Here is a 27,618-nt window from a genome sequence, read left to right on the forward strand (position 1 = left end):
TGACATTTTTGGACAAATGTCCAGCAGCAAACTTTAGCCACAGACAGAGGCCTCCAACGCGAATTTCACACGCGGATCATGTTTAGTGTGATTGCAGCATAACAGATCATTTCTACCTCTGAAAAAAAAAAAAAAACCTCATCACTGTCGTAACTTACGGGCAGAAATGCATTTTGGGTTTGGCTCGCCATACGTCTGCTAATATGACAAACTAATCATGTATGCATTGCCACATTAAGCTCTAAAACAATCGTAACACACATATGTTTAAACAACAGTAAACCACATTTACGGTAGTATAAGAGCATTCTTAAAGCATTCATTCAAAATAAACCATGAACGATACTTACCAAATTAAATCAGGGCTGAAGACAAGACGGCACCATCAGCGATGAGGCGGATGAAAAAAAAACCCAAGGTTGGGGCGTCTTGAAGCGGGACGAAATCGCAACGCTTTGCAGAAAAATAAAATGCTCGACTTTCAATTTCAAACGTCGCATACTCGCATTCGGCAAATCCAACATGGCCACCTGAGCTAACGTAGAGAAAACGAAAGACCCTCCCACCAGTACGTGATGACGTCATGACGCTACTTCAGGGATCTTAAAATTTTTGAGTGCTAGATACAAATAAGCTTTAAAATATTTAGCACTGTTAAGTTAAATTTGAAAAAATCTTGATAGAGCTTAATACTTTATAGTTGAATCAACTACAAAATGACATTTAAGTTGTGTAACCTTAATAGTTATGAGTCAGTACAAGTGATAGGGTTTAGAGTGTGTTCAAAATGGGAGGTGGCGGCCTCTCGTCCAATCAGAGCACGAGAAATCATCTGCCTTCCGTTTCATTCAAAGTGCCTTCCTTTTCATCCAAAGTCACTTCCGTTTCATGCATACTCCTCTCTCACACACACATATAAACTCTTCCTCACACGTTCATATATACTTGTCTTTCACATACATACATTCTTTTTTAAGAGTGACAATGAGAGTGAGAATGTATGTATGTGTAAAGTAATATATATGCATGCGAGAGAGAGAATATATGAATGTGCAAGTGAGAATATATGTATGCGAAAGAGAGTATATATGACTGAGAGAGCAAGAATGTATGAATGTGAGAGAGAGAATATATGGATGCGTAAGAGAATATATGTATGCGAAAGAGAGTATATATGACTGTGAGAGCAAGAATGTATGAATGTGAATGGTTCAGAATAAATAATGTCTTATACGGCCCCTCATATGAGAGGGCTCCTCTCCCACCTCCACTGTGTCTCTCCTGCAGAATAATGAATCGGGAGGGGAGCGCGTGAGGTTTCAAAGAGTGGTCAATGCATAAACAACGCCTGTAGCATCACTGCTTTATTATTTCAAGAGTTAATTCACGGTGCATGACACCGAGACCCACTGGGGTAAAGATTATAAATCCATGAAATATACCAAAATTAAAATACTTGGAGGAAACTCTTGGGACCGGTATAATACCTGTCTGCTGTGCACTATAAAAAAAACAACAACACATAAATAATGGAAGACAGAGTGCTACACAGAGGTGGTCACCCAAAACAAACAAACAAAAAATGCTCAACTGCAGCTAAGACCTTTTTTTTTTTTGTCAGAAAATCGCATATTCTGAAGAAAGTTTAATTCAAAACATTAATGAAGTTTTAACATTCTTTTACTTCTTTTTTATGTTTACTTTTTGTGACAAATGAAGTAGTTTCCATAGGTATGTTGTGGAGCACAAACAAAACCAAAAAAACACATAAGTATAAAGCTACGTTCACACCGCCCTCTGCAGCACACGTTCAATGACCGCTTTTAATAAAAACATCTATGCAAGTGTACGTTTTGGGCTTCCTACTAAACGTGCAGCCATGGAACGGTCGTTAAACGGTCAAACTTTGACCAATCAGGGACTTGGATTTGGTAGTGCCAACTGTTTGAAAATAATAATAATAATTATGGTTTTTTATCCAGCCAAAATGATATGATATCAAGTCATTCGTACATCAGAATAGAGCTGTGAAAGAAAAACAAACTGGAGCTAAACTCTGGAGTTTTGCACCACTTTGACGTTTCACACCAAATCTCTTCCAACTGTAGGCGGCAGTGTTATGGGCATGGGCTAGACAACAATAGAAAAGGAAAGAGAAGAAGAAGCCCTGCTTTGTGGACTAAAAGCGCGTTCAAGAATGTGTGTGACATGCCCATAGCTTAAAGGTGAGGGGCCATAGAAATGCATCTGTCAGCTGGAGAGATGAAGTTGTTTTCAGTATTACTGAGCCTGCTTTAACACATGCTCGTGCTTTACAGTTAGGGAACTTGAAAAGATCAAAGCAGTCTTTTGGCAGCCAGCACATTTATAAATGCCTCCAAGTGTTTCATTGGAAGGACATTATGCAGTTAAAAATGGGCATTTTAAAGGACGGAAATGAAGGTGAAAGACCCGAAACACGAGGGTTTCGCAACAATAAGCAAGCATTCCACAAAGCTGAGGTAATTGATGTGGACAGACATCTGAATATTTATGGCTGATGCACATCAAAAAGCCATGTTGTTTTCACACCGAAGCTCTGAAAGAAGGTGAACAGATGTCAGATGACAGTTTAGAGTTGTAGCTACATCCGTTAGACTTTTACTCAAGTGATCAGGTTTGTCAAATTGTTTTCCTTTTGTTTTTTTCGGCTAGAATGTTTTAGCGCTGAGCAAAAACACTCAACTGTCATTGGAGTAGTAATCATATTAAGACCTTTCTTTTTTGTGTAGTTTCTTTAGTTGTTGCGTTAGTTTATTGGGAATTTCTTGTCCATATGTAATCACTTGACAGGTGTGCATTTATTGAATAGCTTCTATCGTCTTTTAAGCTTTGTGTCCAAAGGTTGGTTATTTTCTCAGATAATTCGGTGTAGAAATCTGCTGTCATCTGCCTTCCGTGGTCTCCTATAATGAGTTTTACTGCATCCACAAAATACCACCAAATTAAAAGTAATCTAAAGTAAATCAGGAATTTGCTATATTTTCATAGAGGAGCAAGTTTTTTTTTTCCCCTAATCACCTCTAAGCCTAAAAGTAGGTGTTTGAAAAGAATAAGCGAAGAAATGTAACTCCTATCCTCTCTATTTGAAAAAAATAAAAATTATTAGAGAATAGTATTTGTAATCTCGTTTTGGTTCCAGACTTGTGTTTTATCTACCTTGTGGGTCAAAAGCCATTGAACAAGGACGCAAAAAAAGTGCTAAAAGTGATTTTCCTCCCCACGGTGGCCCAAATAGGACAAAAAAACTGGATTAAGAATTCGGTAAAATGTGTTGCTTGATGAGGCAGCTTCCTGTTCTGTAAGGATAAAACTGATGTGAGCTGGACTGACTTAGAATACGAAAAAATAAAAACAAAATAATTTTTAGATTAGAAGATGTTACAGTTTGAAGTTATTTTCAAGCAGTGGCTCGTAATTCAAGATTTTTTCAGATTAAATACAAAAAACTGTCTCAAATAGGAGGGAGAGCATTCTCTACTAAAAGGGAGGAGTTTCCTGCCAAAGAGGTTTGTTGGCAGCAGAACACGTCATTTCTAAGCGTGTGCGTTACATGTTGCTCCTGGTGGAAACATGAAATGCTTTTGCTCCATATGTGTGATGCATGAGGGGAAATAAACGGAAGGGGGTGGGTGGGTGGGTGGGTGGGGGGTTAGTTACTGAAAAAGAACAATGCTCAGTCTGATTTCCAACTCCCACTGGTTTTCTGCAGACAAAACAGCGCACCAGCAGGCCACTGGATCCGGTCTGAACCCTGTCCAGCCACACACACATTCGTGGCCGTACGCAGCGCACACACCCTCTGGGCAACACGGCGTTAGCCATTGCCCCGCGGCATGGGACACTTGTGTGCGGAACTGAACCAAACTGATACAGAAAGAAAAAAAACTGATCTGAGGCTGGCGGATCTGTGGGTCCCCGAACACATTCAGTCAAGCACATAGACACAACATCACACACGTGCACAGACTCACAGACAGCTCTGACTAATCTATTGTCAACAGCAAAGCAAGCCAGACCAACCAGGCCAAACACAAAGCTGCAGAGGAGCTGCACACCAGCTGCAGCCAGAACCCTGCCAACATGCTCCCCCTATTGGCTGGACAAGAAACAGCAGCCAAATAATGCTGATGTATTTGCATTATTTCTATGTTTTATTAACTTCTAGTACACAAATAACTTTCAATGGTTTTCAGAAACAACCAGTTTATTCATTATTTTAAAATTTACTTAGAATAAAAAAAATGTATAGTATATATAGTTTTTATTTTTATTTGTTTATTTGTCTTCTAAAAATAATTCAACATGTAGCTTTACACTGTGTAGAGTATGACTTAACATTGTGCAAAATCCATGAATCTGAGAAATAATTTTTACAAAGAAGCAAACTTCTGATCGGTCAGATCAAACCTCCAGATCATTTCCTGAAAATAGAAAAATTCCATAAGAAGGAGATTAGACGTTTGTGCGGTAGTCTCAGGGGAAAATTCCCCTCCCCTACTTTAAAAGCATCAGAACGTGTTTTAACTTCCTGACATAAATAGCGCTAAATGAGCGAAATACAAACAAAACAAGTGAAAACATCGTTCTCAGTACAAAGTGGGATAAGCATCTGCAGAGTGTTGTTTGCCAAGCCTGATTTGCTCTGCAGACGCGCTCTGCAGCGCAGCACACACTACACAAACTCCTCTTTGTCAATTAGAGCTGATGGGAGTAATGAGGCTGGGTTAAGACTTAAACCCAACGGTGCTGCAGGCGGCTTAAATCTATAGCTGACAGAAAATTAGGATGAGCAATGTAAACAGATGAATATCGCCATTGGAGTCGGCTAACACTGCAGCACAAACATGTAGAGCAGCAGTTTGATGTGACGGACGGGATGTTTGACCAACTGTTGGTGAGGACAACTCTTTTTTTGTTTTTTTTTGTGGGTGCTTCCACCAATCTTACTGAACAGGTGAAAACACAAAGACATAGCTCAGATTTGAGGTTTTCATACTTTTTCATTAAGATTTTTTTTGTTTCCAGGCTACATTGTTGATAAAACTGGTTGTGCTGCAGACACCAAAGATCTTCACTGGGTTGAATGGTCCCACATGATCTCAGAATTGAAAAATGCATTAAAAAAATGAAATTTCATGCCCCCTAAAGAAGCCTACCGCCATTTGAGCTTTCTCATCCTAGTCATTCCATCAGGCCTTGGTCACATATGGGGGTTGACCCGTATGGGTGTCGTGACTTTTTGGGTTGTCCGATACTGTGGAGGATCGTAGACAGGTGGGGCCGCGTCATAAGGGGAGTACAGGTGTGTCTTGTTGTTCTCTGAGGCTCGTCAAGGGACATATGTATAAGTATATGTAAGACCGATGGAAGTTACACACACTTGACGTATGGGTGATGCTATCTTATAATCCCCTTCTGTGGCTTTCTTGTCATTAGTGAGGTACTGCCTCCTTACTGAGTACGTGCAAATATTGCATACATAAGTGATACTCAAGTCCCTGTATGATGCTCTGATTGGCCCATTTCCTAATTCACTTGCGCAGGAAACAGGTTACAGAGGGTTAAAAAAAAAGGAAAATTTCAAACGACACATCCCACCTACTTCACCCTTATTTCCCTTTATGTGTTTTAGAAGGGTTTGCCATGACCTGTTGCTAGCAGCAAGACCATAGGAGAAAATGTGCATGATTTTATCTTTATGAGCTTTACGATTTTCAAATTTTCCATCGGGTCACCTGCATGCACTGTACAGGTGTGCCCATTTTTCACCCACAGACACTCTGTATCCACCAGTAAGTACAGTTGTGATGAAGGCTTGAAGATGTTTTTCTTTTAAAACAGAGGTGTCAAACTCATCTTCACTGAGGGCCACATCAGCATAGTGGCTGTCCTGAAAGGGCCGGATATAACTTATACATGTAACTAAATGTAATGAAAAATAAATGTAACTACTCCTTTATGTTATATAACTCATTTATTTATTTATTATAACTTTTTAAAGGGACAATTACAGCTGCATAGAAAACATATGTTTGCTTGTTACTCTAGCGTAAATCCTTTTAAATTTGATTCTGTCAGGTTAGGTGACAGTGTTTAAGTTCTAATAAATAACTGCCCAATCCAATATTTCAAGTCCAGATATGAATAAATACATACCAATTTTTATTTTAAGAAATTAAAAACCTTTATGCTCTCGGGGGCCACAGAAAATGACATGGCGGGCCACATTTGGCCCGCGGGCCTTGAGTTTGACTCGTGTTTTAAAAGATGCCGCTATTCTATTTTTAGTTTTTTTACAGTCTCTTGCTATTTTCTGATTACATTCTTCCTTAAACATAATGTTTTTATACAAAACGAAAATAGAGCCATACAATGTCAGCCTAAAAAAATAAAATGATTTTTGTTGAAACGGAAAATGCAATTTGATGATAACGCATCCAGAGCGCAAACAGGACTGCCTTTTTCCTTTGAAGAAAACTCATGAGCTGCCTTGTGACTGCCGCTTTACCAAACGTCTTGTGCCTTTAACCACTGCAGAGGAGTAACCTTTCATTGATGTCATCTTTGATTCGTCAAACAGGACTACAGTTTGAAGTCAAGGAATTGGACTAGAGAAGGTTTTTCCATGGAGAGCTGTCACCACACATCTCCTGTGAGGCAGGATTTTCGACAACACAAAGTTCCCAACAGAGGTGGCTGAAGTCTTCATGCTGCAACCCAGATTTAAGAGGACCTTATCAAAAATAACTAACGTACGTTTTATCACAAATCCCACAATCAAAACCAAGGAGGGCAACGAGGAAACTATTTACATAACATCATGTGACATTTCCTGTTGTCCATGTGGAACCCTCATTTTGTATTTTTTGAAGCACTGTAACAATTAATAGACTTGATCCATTTATATTCCTAAGATCCAACCATATTGATCAGTTTGAGTGAAGTTGTTAATCAAATTGATCCATACCATTCTGAAATTGTTTCAAAATAAAATTAATCCATTATAATGATATTGGGAAATACCCTTTGGGTTGATGTATTGGAGTTTAAAAACGACCAACTATCACAGCAGACAACACACACATGATGGTAGCAAAAAATGATCAAGAAATCATGTGAACTGTATCGCCACAAAGCATGAATTGAATCGTTGTTAAAGTCGTTACACCCCTGGTCTTTTGTCATCCAACCATCATTTTTTTTCTAATGAATAATAACAAATCTTTTTGTGCTTCTCTGATTATCAAATAAATACTTTCTTTTTGTTTGTCTAAGTCAAATTGAGTTCTACATCAACGGCAGACGGACACAGACGTGAGCACCTTACCGGTCTTTAACCCGCAGACCTTCCTCTCAACGGCAAATCTCTGTATTTGTCCAGCCAACACTGCAGAGGCCTGATAGTGTGCAAAGCAGGAAGGTGAAGGTGAGTCAAACTAGGGCCGAGCTGATAATTCTGCTAACTAACACAGCCGGAGGAGGAGGGGAGCTGCGGCCGTCCACATCCACCTGGCTTCAGAGCATCTCCTGGGACAAAGACAAAGAGCAGCGTGGAGTGGAAGGGAGATAAGGAGAGCGGCTGAAGGAATGGAAACATACGGGAGACTGAGTATAATATAGAAAAAGAGAGATAAAAGAGCCCGTCTGTATTCACTTGGCTTCCATTCTTTCTGTCCCAGAGGGCCTGGATCACCTCCACTTGTTAAAGGAAAAAGCCGTTGGTGGATTTGTTGATAGCCGAGGCGATAGATGTGAGGGGTAAAGAGGAAAGGACAAAAGACCAAGAGACAAGGATGGCAAAGATTTATGGGAGAAACCGAAGGAATAAAGAGGAAAGGATGACTAAAAAAAAAAAAAAAGGAGCAAAAATGTCCAAATGAGTTTTCTTCAATATATGATCCACCATGTAAAGCACGCTGAAGGCCGTACAGCAAATCCACAGCAGTCTAAGTGGAGTAATAGGTCACTGCAGCACTCGGGCCATAAATCACACACCAAGGTCAAACAGGAAGCTGATGGAAGTAAACGAGAAGACACAGGAATCTCCAAATCTCTATTTAAAGCAAGCAACTTCCCCCACATATGAGTTTTCCCATTAGGCGATAACCAAACAGGCTTTGAGGAAGCTTTCTTATGCACTTGTAGCACCAAAGCCTCCTTTACCCTCCAGGACCCATCATAGAGAGGGCTCATATAAATGCATGAGTTTAAAATGTTATCAGCGATGTCTGTAAAAGGAGGAAATAAGAAGAGGGTGTGACATCACTGCCAAAATGTTGGGCATGAGTGAAAACATGCTTCCAGTCTTCAACATGTTTGTCCTACTTTAACACAGCGCATGGACCAAAACAATAAAGTCAGGTACGTAGCACACAGCTCTTCTGACCTAAATATTCTTACAAGACGTCAGATTTTTTCTAAAATCCTTCAGAGGATTTAGGCAACAAAGGTTATTTATTCTTTTTCCTATTTAGGCATGACTTTGGGGTTCACATACACCTCAGTTTCCTTTGTCCCGTCTTTTTCTCTTTTCTTTTTAGAGTTTTTAAAAAATGCTAATTTTATTCTTTTTCATCCATTTTCCACACCTGCTTAGTCCTTTTTGGGGTCACGAAGTTGCTGGAGCCTGTCCCAACCACTACTGGGCAAATACTACCTACATACTACTCCAATCCATTGCAGAAACTTTTTTTTTCTTCACTTTTTTTATATTATTTACAGCTAAAGGTCCATAGTTAATCATAGGATGCCAGAGGCAAATAGGCGCGGGGGGGATTGAAATAAAAGAAAAATTTGCTTAAAATTACAGTTTTTAATATTCACAAATAGAAAAAAAGGGTCTGATTGCCCCTCAGAATGAATGTCTTTAGAGACCAAATGATAAACATACATGGCTCAATGCTTAAGACACAGTTATGAAACTATTTATTTGTTGTCTTTTATATATTAAACACACCAAGACTTTTTCCTTGAATATTTCAAAGGTTGGTAAAAATAAATGGTACCAAGTAAAGTTGAATAAAAAACTGTAGTGTAGATGACAGATTATTTTTACCTGTACATAATACAATACAATAAAATGTAATGTAATGTAATGTAATGTAATGTAATGTAATGTAATATAATATTATGTCATTTAATTTATATATATAATAATATCATATAATGTAATCTAATATATATAATAATATAATATAATAATGTCCCGTCACATGTGTTACATGTAGTGTAAGGTTATGTAACGTAATATATGATATCACAATATGGTAAAAGCCAAAATGTTTTTGTCATAAATACAATTCTTTTCCCAAAAATAATTTTAAGACCTTTTATTGTATTTTATCCATTTTATATTATTTTATTTGTGTTTTTCCTGGCCAGCAGCTAAGCAAACAGATGAGAGCTGAAGGCCTCCTGTGTTGGACAGATTTTACTGTTACAATCAGACAGACAAGGTGAATGTTTGTACAAAGACTTTTTTGGCTGAAGTCCTAATAAATGACACCTCCTTCAAATAATGATCCGCTTAACAGAGCGTAGACTACCTGAAACACACAATATTTAACCTGAGCTGGAGTCAAATATACAACAAACATAGTAAATGACGTTTAAATGAGATCAAATAAAACGAGTCAAAGGTCAGTGTCCACATATGTGACTGCCGTTTAACGTTCTGGTCAAGAACAGAGGAAGAAATGACAAGGAGAGGTGTTTCATGAAGAAGAACCCCTGGCATTATCAGCTCTCCTCTAAAGAGCAGTCATTTTCAGAAAATTAAAGTCCTTAGTTTGAAGTTAATTGGATAGACCTGCAGTAAGCCTCGGCAGCCGCAGAGGTCACGTGGGATTATTCATATCCAGGTAATTATGTGTGGCTTGGATGTCTTTTTGTCAGCCTGCTCTCCACAACCTGAACCAAGTACAACATGAGAGGAGGGTAAAGCAGCCGGGCACGGGGGCCAAATATTATCATAACACTCTTAAGAGGCTGTGATAGTGCACTGCATGTTGAAATGATTTCATGTGAAAGTTCCCCAGGCTTCTACCCAAACCCGACGTGCGCTTTAAAGACGGACACTCTTCTTTTTCTACCGGATTTTCTTTGACACCGTCCTCACCTCTATGCTTCACTCCCCCCCTCTCACTCTTGTCCAAACACATAAACCTCGTCACGTGTGTTACCACACATGCACTTTGTTGCCGTGGGAGACTGTGGCTCCTGTGCCGGTGAATAAAACCCCCATTATTCAGCTAATTAATAACTTAATTAAAGCTCGCTGGCACGTCAGCCATGCTTGATTACATCATTATTAGAAGTAATCTGGGATTTCTTTAATGGCACCTTGAGAGAAGAGGGGGAGTGAAGATGAGAGCATCGCAGACAGAAAGCTGTTCTCACGGTTACCAAGCCGCTCGCCTTCCCACAAACGTTTCAAATTAACAGTCTGACAATCATTTATGAAATTCAATTGCTGTGAATTGAGCCTGACTCGGTTTAATCCTGGAGTATCAGTTAAGAGCTTGGCGCATAATTCTTGGCACCAATGAGTCATCAATAAATGAGCCGCTGGCCCGTCTCTGCATTTAGCATCGAGTGCCTTGGTTCGGAAAAATCCGGAGCTGAATTAATGCCGGAATAAAAAAATTAAATAAAACACATTTCTCATCATTCTGTTAGCAGATAAGCCAAAGTCATTCTTTTACTATTTTTTTTCAAACTTCATTAGGAGAAAGAAGAAGTTACTGTTGGACCCAAAAAAAAAGAAACACTTTCTTCACACTTAACAGTTTAAATTTCTTGGTTTTTTCCCAAAGATAGATCATTACCGCCGGTTGACATCTCTGAAATTAGCTGTTTGCATGCAACACTTGCTTAAGTTTAGGCAACATTTGCAAACCTTATGAAAGATTCATGACTAAGTGTAATAAAACATCAGGTGTGAAGTTTGGTTTTAGAGGTAATTCTAACTAACAAACAATTATAAAACTATAACTTCACGGTGCATTTGTTGTGTCGGGATGCGGAGCTCCTGGTTTGTTGCCAATTAAAGAAGAGATAAAAAAATAAAAAAAAAGAATCAGAAAGTCATGTGTAGCTGACTTCAAAGCTGACCAGCAGTGTGGTTTGGTAGCACCCAAGTGTTGCAATGAACTGTCAGATCATCAGGGTTTTTTTTTTCATCTTTTCTTTCTTTTTTTTTTGTCTCTCACCAGCAAGATGGTGCAAAATATTTCTTTTAGAGTGTGAGAGCTCAGTTTGCAGCATGGGACTCTGCAGGCTGGGAGGCATCAGAAAATCCCATAAAGAAAAAGAAAAAAAAAAGACAATTTAGTTGTGAAAACTCATTTTCACATTTTGCCTCTTTTGTACTGCTGTTTCAATCAGCCATCACGCACAATATTCAATATCAAGTGTAATCTGAACGAACTGCTGTCCTCATCATAACCCATCTGAAAATGTTCTCTGTATCTCTGACCAGAAGCACATAATGTAATTAGTCCAGAGAAACCCCTCCCATCCTCTTTATGCTTCATTAGAGGCTGATGTCCATTTAGTGTGCGGCACTCCACCCCGCCCTTAAATGACAACCATTTAAATCCTATCTCTAATCCAGCTCTTTTGTTTTTTCTTATCTGATGTAGGTTGAACAGAGGCCAGTAGGGATTAGGGTAAATCATTTGACATCAACTATCTTTGAAATAAAAACTTGTTTTTTTTTCTTCCTAACAATCTTTATTACTACCACTTTTCTTGAATAAATTCAAGCCTAGGCTTTTTTTTTTTTTCTCTAAGCAATTAAGGTATGGGATCATACTTAAAAAAAAATAAATGTCATCAACCTTAAGCAGCTCTTTTGGTGGGGATAAAGTGGTAAAGCAGTTGATTGGAAGATCACAGGTTCAGTTCCTGCCTTGCATGTGTTGAAGTGTCGTTGGGCAAGACACAGAACCCCTACATAGCTTCTGATGGGTATAGGTTGGCATCATCAATGTGTGAATGTGTGAGTATGAATGGAGCGGTGACTGTAAAGTGCTTTAGGCCTTTTATAAGGTAGTACTGCGCCATATAAGTATACACCATTTACCGTTTGGTCTCAATTGAACCAAATTATTTTGACAAAATATGTGGGGTTCCAGTTATTTACGTCCATGACAGGTTCTAGCTGTCTGCTGCCAGTCTTTAGTCGTCCCCTAAAAATTTTCAAAAAGCTGCTTTTTAGAATGATATCTTATCCATTTTTATTACAATGGACATATTACAAACTATCTCTTGAATTTAGATAAAACAAAGTTCCAAAATGTAAAGCTGCATTCAGACTGAACGCGATTTGGGTGTCAGGGGCGTTCAGTTTCAATGGTAAGTCATTGTACAGATGCGATCAGAGGTGCTGGGGTGTGTTTCGAGCATTGGGCACAGCGCGGCGGTGCGGGACCAGCACATTTCACGGCACATCCACAGTTCAACTATCTGAACTTTGGCGGAGAAGAATTGATGCGTCAACCAATCAAGAACTCAGCTTTGGATGCTGATGACGTGATCAGTTGGTGGAGTCCAAAAGGAACATGAAGGAGAATTTGATCGTTCTCCTCGTGAAGCTTTGGCACAATGTAACCCTTGTGCTATCCTAGGCACTTTAACATTGGGATTTGGGTCATCTAGACCCACTAGACAGTGCGCTGATCCTTTTCTCTTCAATGATTAGTGATCTTCACTGGTGTCCATGGATTACATGAAATCTTTCCACCTTTATCCACCTTTGTCATGGTAGGGAGAACACGTCAATGTAAGGGTGGGGTCATCTAAGACAGCACAAGGGTTAAATCGAGAAGCTCTACATCATCTTCAGGTTCGCTGGATTGCTGATTGTTCACATCACTCATCAGTTAGTCCTCACTTTGAGCGAACAGCTAAAGCGCTCAGTTTCCTAACAGCTAATAACAATCAAATGCCTTCCTTTCAATTCATAGAAATTCATTAAATTGTATTTATAAATGAAAAAAGGGTCTGAATGCCCCTCAGAGTGAATGTCTTTAGTGACCAAATGATAAACAAAGATGGATCAATGCCCAACTGTCACGCTTCACCAATAAATCTTTCACTCACACTTTCAAGATCTCTCCTTATTAAACTAAACTTGATGACATTTTTTTTCTTATTTGCATTAAAGAAGAAGAAAAAACAACATTCTAGTTTTATTCTTATCTTTTGTATTTTTCCCTACTTGGACAAATGCCAGAAAGCAAGTCGTCCAACTGGATCACAGAGAGACGGAAGTACATTTTTCCGCTCCTGCAGAGAAATGTAAACCTCTTCCTACTGAGAGAGCCTCTGAATGGTCTCTTGCACCCAGACATGGCGATATTATAAACATTTTTATTTGGACATCAAAAGAGACGCAGCGGACGTGAATTTGAGGCGTGATTTGCATTTGGTGGGAACGCAGCGTTACACTTCAAAAAACTCAAAAAACCTTCAGAATCTTTCAGCCTGCTTCCCTCTTTAAGTTTTTGAACACTTGTGAGCCCATTAGTCGTGGCTCAAAAACATTTCTTTATGCTCAACGTGCAGCATTCTCTTTAAAAGGCCTTGGTGTTTTCAAGTGGCTGGTTCTAGAATTATAAATGAACTAAAACCATTTGAGGACTGTAGAGTTTATGAAGTGGATGTGTTTATAAGTGGCTTTTATTTTTCTTTCCTTTATTCTGAATTCCATTTCATTTATTTTTTCTTCTTCTTACGGTTCAGTAAACGAAGAATAATTGCCTCAGAAAAAAAATAAATGTATTTCTTTTATAAAACACCCTTAAACAGCTCTTCAATCTAACCTAAGAGAATTAAGGAGCTGGTGTCTTAGTCCAAAATTGCTGATCTGCTTTAAAATCCTTATTTATTTGGTTTTATTCACTCCGGCACTGTGGGAGTATACTGAATCTGAGCTAGTTTAATAGCACAATTTCTCCACCTAATCAGCATACACAGAGCCTCAGTTAGAAACAACTCCGTTATCTAATCACATATCTAAATCACTGACAGTTTGTCTTCTCTGAGGAAATTGGAACAGGAAGTTACATTTATTCCCATATCTATTTAAAAGACAAAGTAATTTTAACTGCAGAAGTTTTTCTAAGTGTACATCCTAACGGCAATTTAGTGCTTTTGAGTTTAATCTGGCTAAATTTCGTCGTGCCTTTATTGACTCTATTGTATATCTTTCTTGCCAACTGTGGATGATTGTTCTCTTGTTACAAGTTCAGTGTGCCTTCGAATCCAACCCCACAATTTGTCTCATCAGGCAGGGGGAGGCAGATGTCGTTCAATTCAAAGGAAATGCAGGGGCACAGCTCACATTGTCTGTCATTTCCTGTTGGATCAAACTTGGGACTCAAACTGTGAGAAGGAATTTGTACCCAATGCAAAAGACTGATCAAGCTGCATGGAAAGGAGAAGGAGCCTTCAAGTGGAAACAAAGCTGCTGTCGTGGCGGTGCTGTGCATTTGTTCATGTATGTCATTTACATGTAAGAGACCCTGACAACCCTTCCAATCTGCAAAACTACAAGTTGTTTGGTTTGGATGGGAGAAACGTTAAAATAGTTTTTGTTTCTCAAAGTTCTTTTTTGAAAGTTCTTTGGACAGAAAAAACTGTGGAGACAATAAGCCTTTTTTAACTTCTAAATTCCTTTTAAATTCAGTGTTTTCTTGTTTATTGGATGGATTATGCTCTAAAATAAAATGCAAAAGGTCAAATCCATGAAGGAGGAGGGTTTTAAAAACCACTACCTACATTTTGTGGATATTGCAAGGATAAAAATTGGTCATACATGAATATATGTGGAAATAGTGAGAAAAGTTGTGCTCTTTAGGTGAAATTTTCACTGATGTATCAAAAATGAACCACGTTAAAAGTAGGAAAAAACCACCCAAAGAACACCGAAATCATTGTGGAACATGAACCGTGCGTAATTTTTGCAATGTTCATATGCAATTCATTAGTGATTCGTGCTTCAAATATGTAATTTCAACATGATGTGTACTTTATGATATATAAGTTCTACATTGGTGGTACATGCGTGAAAAGTCCATTAAGCATGCATGGACATACGTTGAACAGTTGTAGAAAGTCACAAATTTGCGTATGCATCTTACAAAAATCCAGCACAATTGCATACGATTTACGCATTATTTTCTGTATAAATATATATAAAATATGCATAAACTGTCTAATTCTCAACCAACCAAAAACAGCTAAAAACTGAATTCATGTACTGACCCATTGGCCAGGACCCTCGACAGACATCTGCGCTCATCGATGAACGCAAAAAATACTTATGAATAGTGTTTATCATTCATCATCATGAAAGGGCAAAATTCCATACATGGAAATTGCGCTAAGTGGGTGGGGGCTTCAGGACATGGCCTTAAGGCTGTAAGACACTTCACTACACACTTTCTAGACTTTTTTCATAACAGACAGGAACATTTCCACGCTTTTCTCGCTTTTGAACACTCAAAGTTATAAACTTTCGTAGAAAAATGTCCAGTATTATTGAATACAACCAATGGTCTGTCAGTGATCAAACATTTGTGGTAAACGGAATGCATTTTATACCGGAGACACGGCACAGAGGAGAATGGCTGACAAGATCAAGGCAGAACATAGTTCATGGAAAAAACAAAACATGTAATCTTACATCGTCACTAAAATGTATACGAAAAATCAGGAAAGTCAAATTCACACCACAAATGTCACAGTAGTGTTACAGCTGCAGGACTAATCAAAAGTCTTTATTCACTCTGCAAAGCTGCTTTCAGATCAGTGCATTTATAGATCTTCTTCTTGGGTTTAGCAAAATCAATGCCTACTCAAGTGGTTATTGTAAAGGAGGTGTTTAGTGATGTCAAGTATGATCAAAATCCCCACCTCCAGAATGATTATTCTTGTCACACGTGATGCACCATTTACTTAACGTCTTGGCGCGATGGACAAGCACATCACGTCCTGTGTAGAAAGAGTTGATATTGACATGAAGCCTGTTTCCTCTGTTTCTCTAGCAGTAGATTAACCAGTTGATGCAGAGAAACTGGAAAAACCCCACAGCATTCTATTTAGTAGAAACGCATACTGAATGACATGAATTCTAGAAATGCAAATAGGGGTGGGCAATACCAGTAATTTGGGAATGGATCTGATATTCAAATCATTACAGGGCTAGAATGCAGATGCCAATGCTTTTGTCTTGAAATGATTGAATAAAGAATCATTTCAAAAATAACTTCTAATACAAGTAAGTAAAAAAAGTATAGTTCTTCACCATACAAGTAAATGTCATTTACCATTTCCCCCACATTTAGGAGTCATTTCTCCTAAATGACTCTGCTCTCCAATGAAGCAGGGAGGGGAGGGATAAGGTGTGTGTAGCAGTGATGTGTGGTGAGGTTGATGGCTGGTGAGGCACTGACTCCTCTGAAGTCAGATTTACAATGAAAGAACTAAATATTTCACCATTCATCCAACAGCAGCTAACAGCTTATAAAATACACACAAGAACATCTTTGTCCTACAGAGAATATTTTCTTTCATAGACAGATAAAACACTCTTATTGTGTAGAAATTATTCATATGTACTGTCAACAAATTAAAGTATACAGATGTGTTCAGCACACATTTGACCTTCAGTAACTATTTTTGGTATTTTTCCAACTTCAAAATTCTGGTGCTTTAATCCGTGTTATCAAATATTGTCTGTGAAAATGATCATAAAAATAAAATAAATGATTTTAAATTTTGTCCACTTATTCATTGAAAAACATGATTGGCCTTAATTTTTGAGTCCATGTGTCGATCCTACTCCACAAAAAGCTCTATGATCTGTTGGAAAAGTCTTCCTTATTTTCGTTTAGTTTAATGAGTTTCTCCCTCTCAATGGAGAAAGACGTCCTTAGTCTGTTTCTGCAGAACCAGTGTATCTAAAAAGCAGCTGTCAGCTCACGTCTGCCCCCTACTGGTGAGGTATTCCTCACCTAAAGCCTTTTAGGCCTACAGCAGTGTTTTCAGCGCACGTCTTTGAGCCCTGCCGTCAGACATGAGGCACAGCGCTTCAGAGCCTCACCCAGAATTTCTGTGATCGCGCAACACTCAAATTTGTCGATTTTAACCTCAGAAACTGTGGAAAACGTGTTTAGTTGACTGAAAATGTATATTTAACACAGACCATATTTACTTTGTTTACTTTTTCCTATTTTATCACGATAACGACAGGTGAGGCTGTGCCTCACCTGACCGCACGTCACTGGTGTGTAGCAGTGAGAGAGGAGGAGGCAAGCTGTTCACACAGACAGACAATGTTGCCAGATTGGGCAGTATTCCACACAATGTGGGCGGGTATTTACTCAAATTGGGCTGGTTTTTGCGCAATCTGGCAACACTGCAGAAACGCTAGACACTCCGCTTGCATGAACTACATGAGTAATTCCATGCTCTTTACTGTACGCATTGAAGAAAAACTGTGATAAAAGTATAGAAAGTATCAATCTAATCATGCAAGTATCAATGCTACTCAGATTGATATGCTCACCCCTACTGGTTAAAACAAAAAGCAATCCCTTCTGTCTGACATGGCTAGTTGCTGCATTCATGTGAATGGTGGAAATGGCCAATTTATTAAGATACTTTATAAAGAGAGCAAAATTCCACACTCAAATAAATATTACTCATTCTTTATTTAGGGTTTACCAAGAAATACTGCGGTTTGCACAGTGGTTAAAAGTCCAAACAGACATTTTTTAATTGTTTTGCTTTACGCTATGGTATTGAAATAATAGCATAGAGTAGAGACTAAGCACAACGAATGGGACAGTTCTAGAACAAATTAAACTGCAGCCCTTGACAATAGTCTGACATGTATTACTCACAAAGTGGGGGCTGTTTTCTGTGACTTGAGTGGTAATGAAGGATGCTTCTACCAGTGCTGAACACATTTAGCAGCTGGTCGGCCTGTATACCTACACTGATGGTGGCCACTAACGTCCTCTAAATAGGGATTGAAGATGGGGTACAGGCATGGATGAAGGCTCTCATCCATGCTCTAGAGCAAGGTCGGGACAGAGAATGGACAGCACAGGACAGATGGAGGACAAAAGCCAACCATCCCCAAAGAAAATATCCAAGAAAACATTTGGCATTGGGAAGAAAGGATCAAATAGAACAACATAATTTGCTTTATTTACCATGACCAGTTCCTTAGCACATCCAGAAGGACAAACATAGCAGCGCTGGAGATGCAATCGTTTAAGTCTCAATAACTCTGGCATTCCAAAGCATTTCATTTTTTTCCCTGTTGTTGTACACACATGTTTTCCTCAAACCAAGCCATTTGTTGTGCCATTTTGCATCTGCCTTTCAGAAATACAAAATTGTAGATGTAAAAAATAATGTATGTAATCCTGTCTAAGCCTGGAAAATACTATTACATGTACTGCTTTGATCTGTTTGTTCTAATGCTCCCAGTTTTTGTGCATTTTGCCAGAAATGCCACATAAAGATTAAGCACAAGGTTTTGCCGATTTAACAGATTCAATTAGTGAAAGATAAACTGCGTAATTCTCAACTAACCCAAAATTTCGAACAGCTCAAAAGCAAATTCACGTAAAGATCCGCCGGCCGAAACCCTTGACGGACATCTGCACACATTGAGGAATGACGAACGCGAAGAAAAGATTATGAATTACGTATATCAAGCATGTATCACAAGAGACCAACATTTTAAACGTAGAAAATACGCAAAACGTACGTCGTGGCTGTGCGACATGACCATTAGTTGAATTTGAGAAAATGGTGTGTGACTTAACTGGCAAATGAAAAAACAATCGTCTTCACCTGGCAGGACAGATTTAAGCTTCTTTTCTGGTGCCGTTGCTTAGTGAGGACTATGCTGATATGGAACTAAAGGAGAAAGGTTTTCTTTAATCTGGTCAAAAGGCTGTGCAAGGCGTATTCATGATTCATTTTGTGGTTTGGATTTGATTATTTTAAGGAGAGGTGGATAACAAAAAAGATTGTCTAAGGGTAGAGACCAGAACGTCAGCTTATTGGGAAGAAAAATGCGGAAAGTGACTCAAAATTTCAATCAGACTTATTCTCTGTTTGTTGCTCTGCTGTGAAACTGTCATTGTATGTTGTTGTTTTTGATTTCTCTGATCAAGCAGCACAGTGGACATATGGGCGTCCATGTGTGAAAAACCACACAGTTCTTTTGTTTGCTGTTTAAAATATTATTTTATGAAGGTATTTGTACACAGAGTTAACTTTGAAATAAAAAAATCCTGAAGCAAATATTCGCTGTCCAGAGTGTGTTTCCATTTTTTACAGGCTCGTTTGCTTTTGCACACACACACAGGATGAAAATAAATCAACCTGAACATCTGCTCAATGAAAAACAACATTTTGAAAGCAAACATGATCACAGCATTATCACTTTCTGCAGCACCATTCAAATGCTGCACAGTTCCGTCCTGCTCCTTTCTCAGCGCACCCTTTCCATTCACCTCTTTAGGCACATTAGAGACAGAATGAAATATAACACCGGTGAAAAAAAGGGCATTTCATAGTTCTCATCAAGGTGTAAAAAAATTGCCTTAGAGGCAAAATGGAACCACACTGTAAAAGGTCTTCTAGATGCCCTGGGGCTACACCTGAACCCCTAAAGCAGGGGTCGGGAACCTATGGCTCGCGAGCCATATATGGCTCTTTTGATGGTCACATGTGGCTCGCAGACAAATCTTTAATTATACTTTTTTTCTTTCATTTGTCCAGTCCTTTATCGGGCGCGATGCGATGCCAGAGGCGCGCAGTAGTAGCGGTGCTTAGAGAGAAAAATCTGCGCCAGGGCTATCAGTTTACAATTATCTATTATTTCACAGAGTTTGTACCACCCGGAAACCTGTGAATTGCCGTGCCTATAACTGCGCGCTCCCGTCTCTGAGAAAGAACGCGCAGATGCGGGGACGGGACGTGTGAGGGAGAAAGCAGGGGGTGGGGCTGAGGTGTTGTGGGGACAGGCAGCAGGTGAATCGTGCAGGGATTGTAAAAACGTAAAACCCGCTGCCTGTCACTCACTGCAGCGTGTGAGTGTGTGTTTGGCTCCGTATCTGCATGTGATCAGTCTGTCTCACATCTACAGAACTTTCAGACCTACGATCACGTTTAAAGTATCAACGCCTACATGAAGCAGAAACTCACCACCTATCAACCAGACTAGACAATCAGCAAAACTACCACGAGTAATACTCATCATTTATTAGCAACAGCATAACGATGTTATTAAAAAGAACCCACAGACTTATTGTACTTTAAAAATGTTGAAATTATATCAAATGCACACATTCACTTGTATATTTAGTTTTAAACATATTGTTGCGGACTGAGTTTCACTGAGTGGCTGTTGGGCTGCGTTAAAAGTTCTGGAGTTCATTGAACGCATCACACAGAGATCTGATTGGCCCTCAGTTCTGTCGCTCAGCCTGTTGTTAGGGAGTTTGGACCAATGGGGTTCAGCTATGGGCCGAATAAGGGAAATGGGAGGGCTGGAGCGCGAGCAGGGGAATCTAAAGTTGGGAGAAGCGCTCGCGTCTCGGCGGGAGAGATTCAGGAGTTGCTGATTTAATTGTACGGCGTTTGTTGCAGTCTGCACTAACCAGAATAAAGAACCTTAAAAGAGGTTAAGTCTCCGTGCCTCAGTGTGGGAAAGGGACACTACATTATTGTATGGCTCTTTTGAAATTACATTTAAAAATATGTAGCGTTTATGGCTCTCTCGGCCAAAAAGGTTCCCGACCCCTGCCCTAAAGCCTCATTTTGTCCATGAAATCTAAGATAATATTCTTCTACCAGAGCTGCATATCAAAAAATAGTTTTAAAGTAGGAGTATCTTTCCAACAAAATGTAAATACTCAGAAGTAAAAGTGGTGATAAAAACAAGTAATCAGGGTAAGGCTCAAGTATAAAGGAACATTTTGAACAAAACTGATTAGTGTAAGCTAATGTATCAGACAAGAAAAAAAAACACATACAAATGTCCAAATGAAGATTTTAAAAGAAAAAATGAATATTGTAAACAAAAACAAAGTAAGCAGATGCACACAGTTCATGGTAGCTGAGTTAATGTGATACTTTCCATTATGAACCTACTTCTACATAAAAAAAGAATAATGTCACATTAAAGGCGAAAACATTTTTTCTCTATAAATACTTATTTTAAATTCTCCTATTTCCATTAAGCGAATGTATTATTGCAAATCAAATTTGTGCAGTTTTGCAGTCAATGGAAACACAGCTACTGATGAGTCCACCAGTCAGTCAGACTTCATCAACTACGTTCACAGTAACAGTGGAAATTGCTTGGAACACGCTACACAATAGAAGCGTTTGCTGCCTTAGCATATTTACAACACCTGTAACTTGTGTTTGCAACACGTAAAAAAGCAGACTAATACTGCTAACAAATGTTACTGTAATTATGTTACTGTAATTATGCTAACTCCCAACATTTTTAACCACGTTTGCACATTCACAATGACACCTAATTTGGTTTGCAGCAGAATGGTGCTCCGGGTAATAAGGCACACTGTCATTTTTGAAAGATGATACGATTTTTAGGTCTGCCTTAAAGCACGGGAAATACAGTAAGTAAATGTAAATAACTGATTACAACCAACATAGGCAACAACACACAAGCACAGGTGTGTAAGAACAGAATGCTTTTGGTTACTTTAACCTGAAAGCTAGTAAATCGGTAAAGATAAACACACTCTTTGCTTGTACTCTACTATACATGCTATTCTTAAGATTTCTATAATAAAGGCTAAACAATAAAGGATTTAAATAAACGCTATAATGGTAACAAAACCCACAAATATGATAATATATTGCTTTGGAACACAAATTGATAAATGGTTTATTTCCTCTGTTCTTTTCCTTGTGGGTGTCGCCCATTTCATGACATCATCCTAGAGCGGGCCTCAGTAGCGTGTCTGTGTCTCGCCCATGAAAACAAACAAAATCCAAACTATTGGATGTGAATATTGTGTGTGTGTGTGTGTGTGTGTGTTAGCCTGTGGCCGGTGCTGGCGGCGTTGACTCCACTTGGAAGGGGCTGTTCTCACTGGTCTACGTCAGCTTTTGAGAAGTCGCTCGTTTCCGGGGTTTGGGAGGGGCTGGTGCTCAAAGCGCCGGTTGTCTCTCATGTGAAAACAATTACCTGATGGTAAAATTTTGTTTGTTGTTTGTTTTTTTCTTACATTTTTGTTTTATCCTTGTTTACTTACTTTACTCTGAGTTTTTTTTAGCGTGTTTATGCAATTCACCACTTTCTACTTTCTAACTTTGATGTTTTGCATTTAGAAACCCATTTATAAAACAAAATAAAAATAAAAAAAATGGAAAAAGCTGCAGTTTTCAGTTTGGTTTAGAGGAGTTTTATTTTCCTTTTGAGATTTTCCACTTCCTGAACAGCTGCTGAAGACTCTGACTGTCTACCATCTTGCTATAAGGTTTGATGAGTTATCTCAGGAAGAGATGAAAGCTGAAAAGAGAAGTCACATAAATTTAACCTAAAATCTTTCTCTTTCATTGGGATTCCTCTGAGAACTACAGCAGATCATGTTAAATTAGCCAGATAAAGGTGGACTGCAAATTGGTTGACATGGCTCCACGCAGCTCAGACCTGAGTGCTTAAAAAAATAAAGCCAGAATGAGAAATGTCTGATGGAGACATGAAGCTCTAATGAGGATTTTATTTCTCAAAGTCTTTAAATTAAGCCATGGAGCTGCGATGCTTATTATGTGCCTCAGAAGCCTCATCAGGTTAGCCTCACCAAGTCCTCATTTGAGGCTCACTCTTCAGTTTTCAAATGCAAAGGTAGCAAGTGCCTCAACAGTCAGAGGTAATTATATTTCCTTTTTTTCTGGTCCTAAGGACCCCCAGACTGACATCCTGTCATGATTTCCCGTTCTGAAAAAACTGGATTTGCTCATCGGCTCTGCAGAGCACTGACTTTGAGTCACAGTCATTTGAACCAGGTGTGTTGGAGCAGGAAGAAACATGAAAGTTGTGGAACTAAACAGGTTACCAACATGGAAAACATGATTTCTTCCAACCTGAACTAGGGTTTCCAGTTGATAATTCCTTTATGTAGGGTTCGCTTTTTCCCCACTGTCAGTTTTATTAACTGTATTAGAATCAAACTAGGATTTGATTTAAGAAGCTAATGTTATGGACATATATTTGATTAAACTGTCAACGTTTTGAAAGCATAGCCGTCCTTCAGTTAAATATTTTCAAAATAAAAGTAGACTTTAACACCATAAAAGTAGATAAAGGTCAATGTTCACGTGACTTTCCTATTGAAGCTTCCTGAGGAGCCGATGGGTTCAGTTTAGTGTCTGACGCGCTTTTCTCAGTTTAATCTGTTTATTTCCAAAAGTAAATCAGAGGAAGAAGATAATAAATTGACTTTGATTGACTTGGTGAACATGACTGAGCAAGGACTAGAAAGTAACTGGTTGCAAAAAAAGAGGCGTAAAAATGACGAAAATAGTGGTCAAAACTTACTGGTCACTGAAAACTGGTCATATGTGAATACACAGGGGGAAGCAGAAAAAAGTTATGGTTCTTTATGTAAAATGTTCACTGAAAGTTTTTTTTATTTTGACATTCGGAGCAGTGGGCAGAAATCACATTGCGTCAGCACCAGGGTCAGCACTTGCACGGCAGTCACGATACTCCTAGATTCCCCTGGCTTGCACCAGTTCTAAGTTAGCTGCCAGTTCATTAGACATACCTGGAACGGTCGTACAAATTTGTGCATGCATCTTTCTAAAATCACGCACAATTAATAATAATAATAATAGATTTAATTTATAAGGCGCCTTTCTAGGCACTCAAGGTCGCCACACAGCATGTATACAGTATAAAAATACAATAAACAGTTAAAACAACAACAACAATTTAAATACACACACAATTAAATAAAATGTATATAAAAACATGAAAACGTCACTGTTGAAGTGAATAGGCCATTTGGAAAGGATGAGTTTTTAGCTTTGATTTGAAATGTGGGAGTGTGTCAGTGTTGCGGAGGTCAGGGGGGAGTGAGTTCCAAAGCCGGGGAGCAGAGCAACTGAATGCCCGGCTCCCCATGGTGACAAGACGGGCGGATGGGACAGAAAACTGGATAGAAGAAGAGGAGCGGAGGGAGCGAGCAGGTATGGCGATATGAAGGAGGTCAGAGAGCATACGATTTGCATACGATTTACTGAATAATTGTGTACAAACTATGTAAACCCAGACAATACACAAACTGTATAAATAGCAGCAGTGTGACACGACCTCCCAAACTGTCTGTATGGATTTATTGTCTTCTACATTGTTGTTGAGCGCTGACAAGATGACATGAATGCTCTAGGTGGTTTCTTCATATATGTATACAATTTTAATCTGTAATATTTAGAGAGGATCCATCATACAATGGACTTAGTAGCCCATCTTCCAGCGACAACTGCAAACATTTATGATAGCCAAATAAAATAACGTTTTGTTTTCTCCCGAGGAATGAAAAAGGGGTTTGCTATAATCATTGCAGCTGCCATGGGGATTTCTTTGAACTCCCCGCTGACTTTAAAACTAACAGGCCTCTGATAACGCCTTTTCTTATTTCCCGCTGTGAGAAACTGCATACTACTACTGTGCCCGTGTTTTAATCAGAGCATGACGGGTAAATGTTTCCCAGCTGAGATTGTGGCACGTTACAGGTGCCGCTCTAGGAAAACCATGTCCAAAATAGTTTCATTTCTTTGATTTGAAGATCCATGAGTTAATAATAAATATTCATGTTTCCACATGCTTTTTATCTGATCTAGCTGCTTTTGAAAGCTTTAACCATAGCCGTAGGGTGGTCTTATCATTCTTAGCATGTGTGAACATATATTCCTGTGAGGTCAAAGTCACTTGGCCATTCTGGCAAAGGGCAGCTTGAAAAAAAAAACATTAAAACAAACAAAAGAAAAAACTGGGGGGCCTTAGTTTCCTGAGATGCCACAGTGACTAAGTCTGGGGCTAACACATCGTCCTCCACATTCAGTAACATCACTGTATGTTTCAGTACATGTACTCTCCTTAACATTTATGTCTGCTTATTACTAAATTATGCATGCATTTATGTGCATGTTAGCATTTACATGTATGTGTGGGTGAGCTGGTTTGTTTGTGTAGTGGGCTGAGGTGTGGATTTGCGCAAAAATGTGTATGTCTGCAGGTGATATATCTATATCTGCACTTATTTGTGTTTGTCTGAATGTGTGCTCTTCTGTGAACGTTAATAATTTATACATGACGACGTTAAATCTCAAGCAACAATTTTTTTATTTCAATGTTTTCTCTTTCCTTTATCTGTAATTTCTTTCTGCATTTTATGTCCCTTGTCCCTTCCCTGCTATAACCTCCCTCTTAAAACTCTCCCTTTTACACCTAGTCCAGAATTAAAACAAGAAAAAAGGACCAAAAATAAAAATTATGTCTTAAAACGGAAAAATTTCGCTTAATTGTCTTTATTGCAGTCATAAATCATGAAAAAGATGCAAATATTCCCTAATATGTCAGTCAATAAAGCCATCAAGTGGGGAAGCAGATGGGAGCTGTTGCTGTAATTTCCGTTTTGGATCAAAACAACAGGAGCTCATGAATTTGTGCTGCAACCCCGTTCAGCAGAAGGCTGAGGCAAGCAACGACTCCTCTGATAACTGCATGCCTCTTCGCACTTTGACAGCGGTCATCTCTCAACCAGCGCACAGCTGCCTGCTGGCACAAATCAGGCGCACGCAAATATAATCAGCCGCACATGAAAGCAAACCCACCCACAGGAAGCTGACCAATGAAACGCTTTGTTTTACTGCAAAGCTAAGATTTTCCCATTTGTTTCAACTGTTTCATGGCAAGTTGTGAAAATGTCAGCTCTCTCTGTGATGCACTGTGTGTGAAAGTGTTGTCATGGTGAAAGACAGCTTTTATTTATAAACGCTATTTAATTAAAACATATATACATATTTGAAGGAGGTTTTAAGCAGAAACTAAAGAAAGCTTCTGCTTCCCATTCGTTGCTGCAGGCCAAGCAATCCCAGAGGTTCCTCAAACCCCAGTTTGAGAAGCACTGGTCCATACATCCTCCTTTTCTACAGAGAACATAGAAAAGATCTGACCTACATTTTACAGCTCATTAACTATACAAAGACTAGCTGCAGAAAATATCCCCACAGAGAGCATGATTGTATTGTCTCCAGGCTCACTTCCAGAAGCAAACTCACAGTGCCTGCTCTACACAGACCAGGGGCGCAAGCTACACCAAAATACACAGAGCTGCACCCATAATGCACCGCACTGCCCCCTAATCCACTGAGGTACACCGACACATCCAGGGTATACAGAGCTACAGCAGCATACACAACAAATTGCCATAGTATGCAGATTTACACTGGGATGTTTGCACTGAAACACGTGTGGAAGGGTAAATTTGGAATTCTTCTTGACCTGAAACCCAAGATGAACACAACGAAGGAAGACAACAATCTCTGAACAAATTAAAGGAATACAGTAAAAGTAACTCACAAAAAAAAAACACATTTTACTGAAACCAATATGCCAAAGGCTCAACATTTAAAGACTCACTCAGATGAAAATTTGGTGTTCTGAACATGTTCTTGTAGCATTTTTCTGATGATGGAGGACACATGTGAAGAAAATTCCTGAGGATTTTTTTGTTTAAATTGTTGTGAATGAGAAGCAGATGAAACAATTACGCTGATAAAAGCCTGTAGGTGTGACGAAAAAGCTACTACGGCAAGCCAGAAGCTCCCTGATCCGCTCCTTCCAAATGCATCCACTTGCAGACAAATAGATCCATCAATGTCTCTGTTTTCCTCGTCTAAACATGAATCTGGCTCAGAACTGGATAGCTCCAATATTGCTCGCCATTTTTGTTGCATCACTAATGTTAAGTTGGGGTTGTGAGAGGCTGTAAGCTAGCGGGAGAGACAGATGAATGATGGGAAGGGGGCGGGCTTACTTCACAGCTCAGAGGCAAATTTCTAATGAACTACTGCCGATCTGCAGAAACTATGTCCTAGAAAATGACACAGTTTGTTTTTTTATGTCGCTTAACAGCATAATCATAACTAAAAGACCACTGGGACTGCTTTTACAATTAAATCAAAGGCTAATTGGAGTGGGACTTTAAAGACTGAACACAAACAAATGTAGATATTGGTGGGTGTGTTGCATGTCATCCCACAGAGTTATGAAGACAACTAGTGAAGTTGCAGAAACACTCGTTTAACCGTTTGAGCCTTAGGAGGTTTTTCACGGAGGGTATTTATGAATTGCTGGAAACAAAAACCAAAAAAAAAGCATCTTTCCCCTCAGCCAGATGCAGCACCCCCACCACCACCCCTCCCTCCGCCCCTGCGGCTGTTGCTCAGCCATCATTAGCTGATTAATGTTTCCATGCTGAGAGTGTTAATTGACATAAT

General features: G+C 39.1%; 1 protein-coding gene and 1 long non-coding RNA gene across 7 annotated transcripts in view; both read right to left on the bottom strand.

Moving 5' to 3' along the window:
• LOC144991943 (uncharacterized) overlaps window positions 1-27,519 on the bottom strand; it is a 29,854-nt gene extending 2,335 nt beyond the window's left edge. Inside the window, exon 1 of the long non-coding RNA XR_013655627.1 lies at window positions 351-27,519. This is a non-coding gene — a long non-coding RNA (uncharacterized LOC144991943). The remainder of the gene's footprint in view (window positions 1-350) is intronic.
• Window positions 1-27,618, bottom strand: part of nlgn1 (neuroligin 1) — a 406,572-nt gene that overhangs the window by 106,030 nt on the left and 272,924 nt on the right. The gene's annotated exons all lie outside the window — the stretch shown is intronic.

This window comes from Oryzias latipes, chromosome 4, assembly GCF_053564925.1.
Source record: "Oryzias latipes strain Hd-rR chromosome 4, Olatipes_Hd-rR_3.1".
NCBI lineage: Eukaryota > Metazoa > Chordata > Actinopteri > Beloniformes > Adrianichthyidae > Oryzias > Oryzias latipes.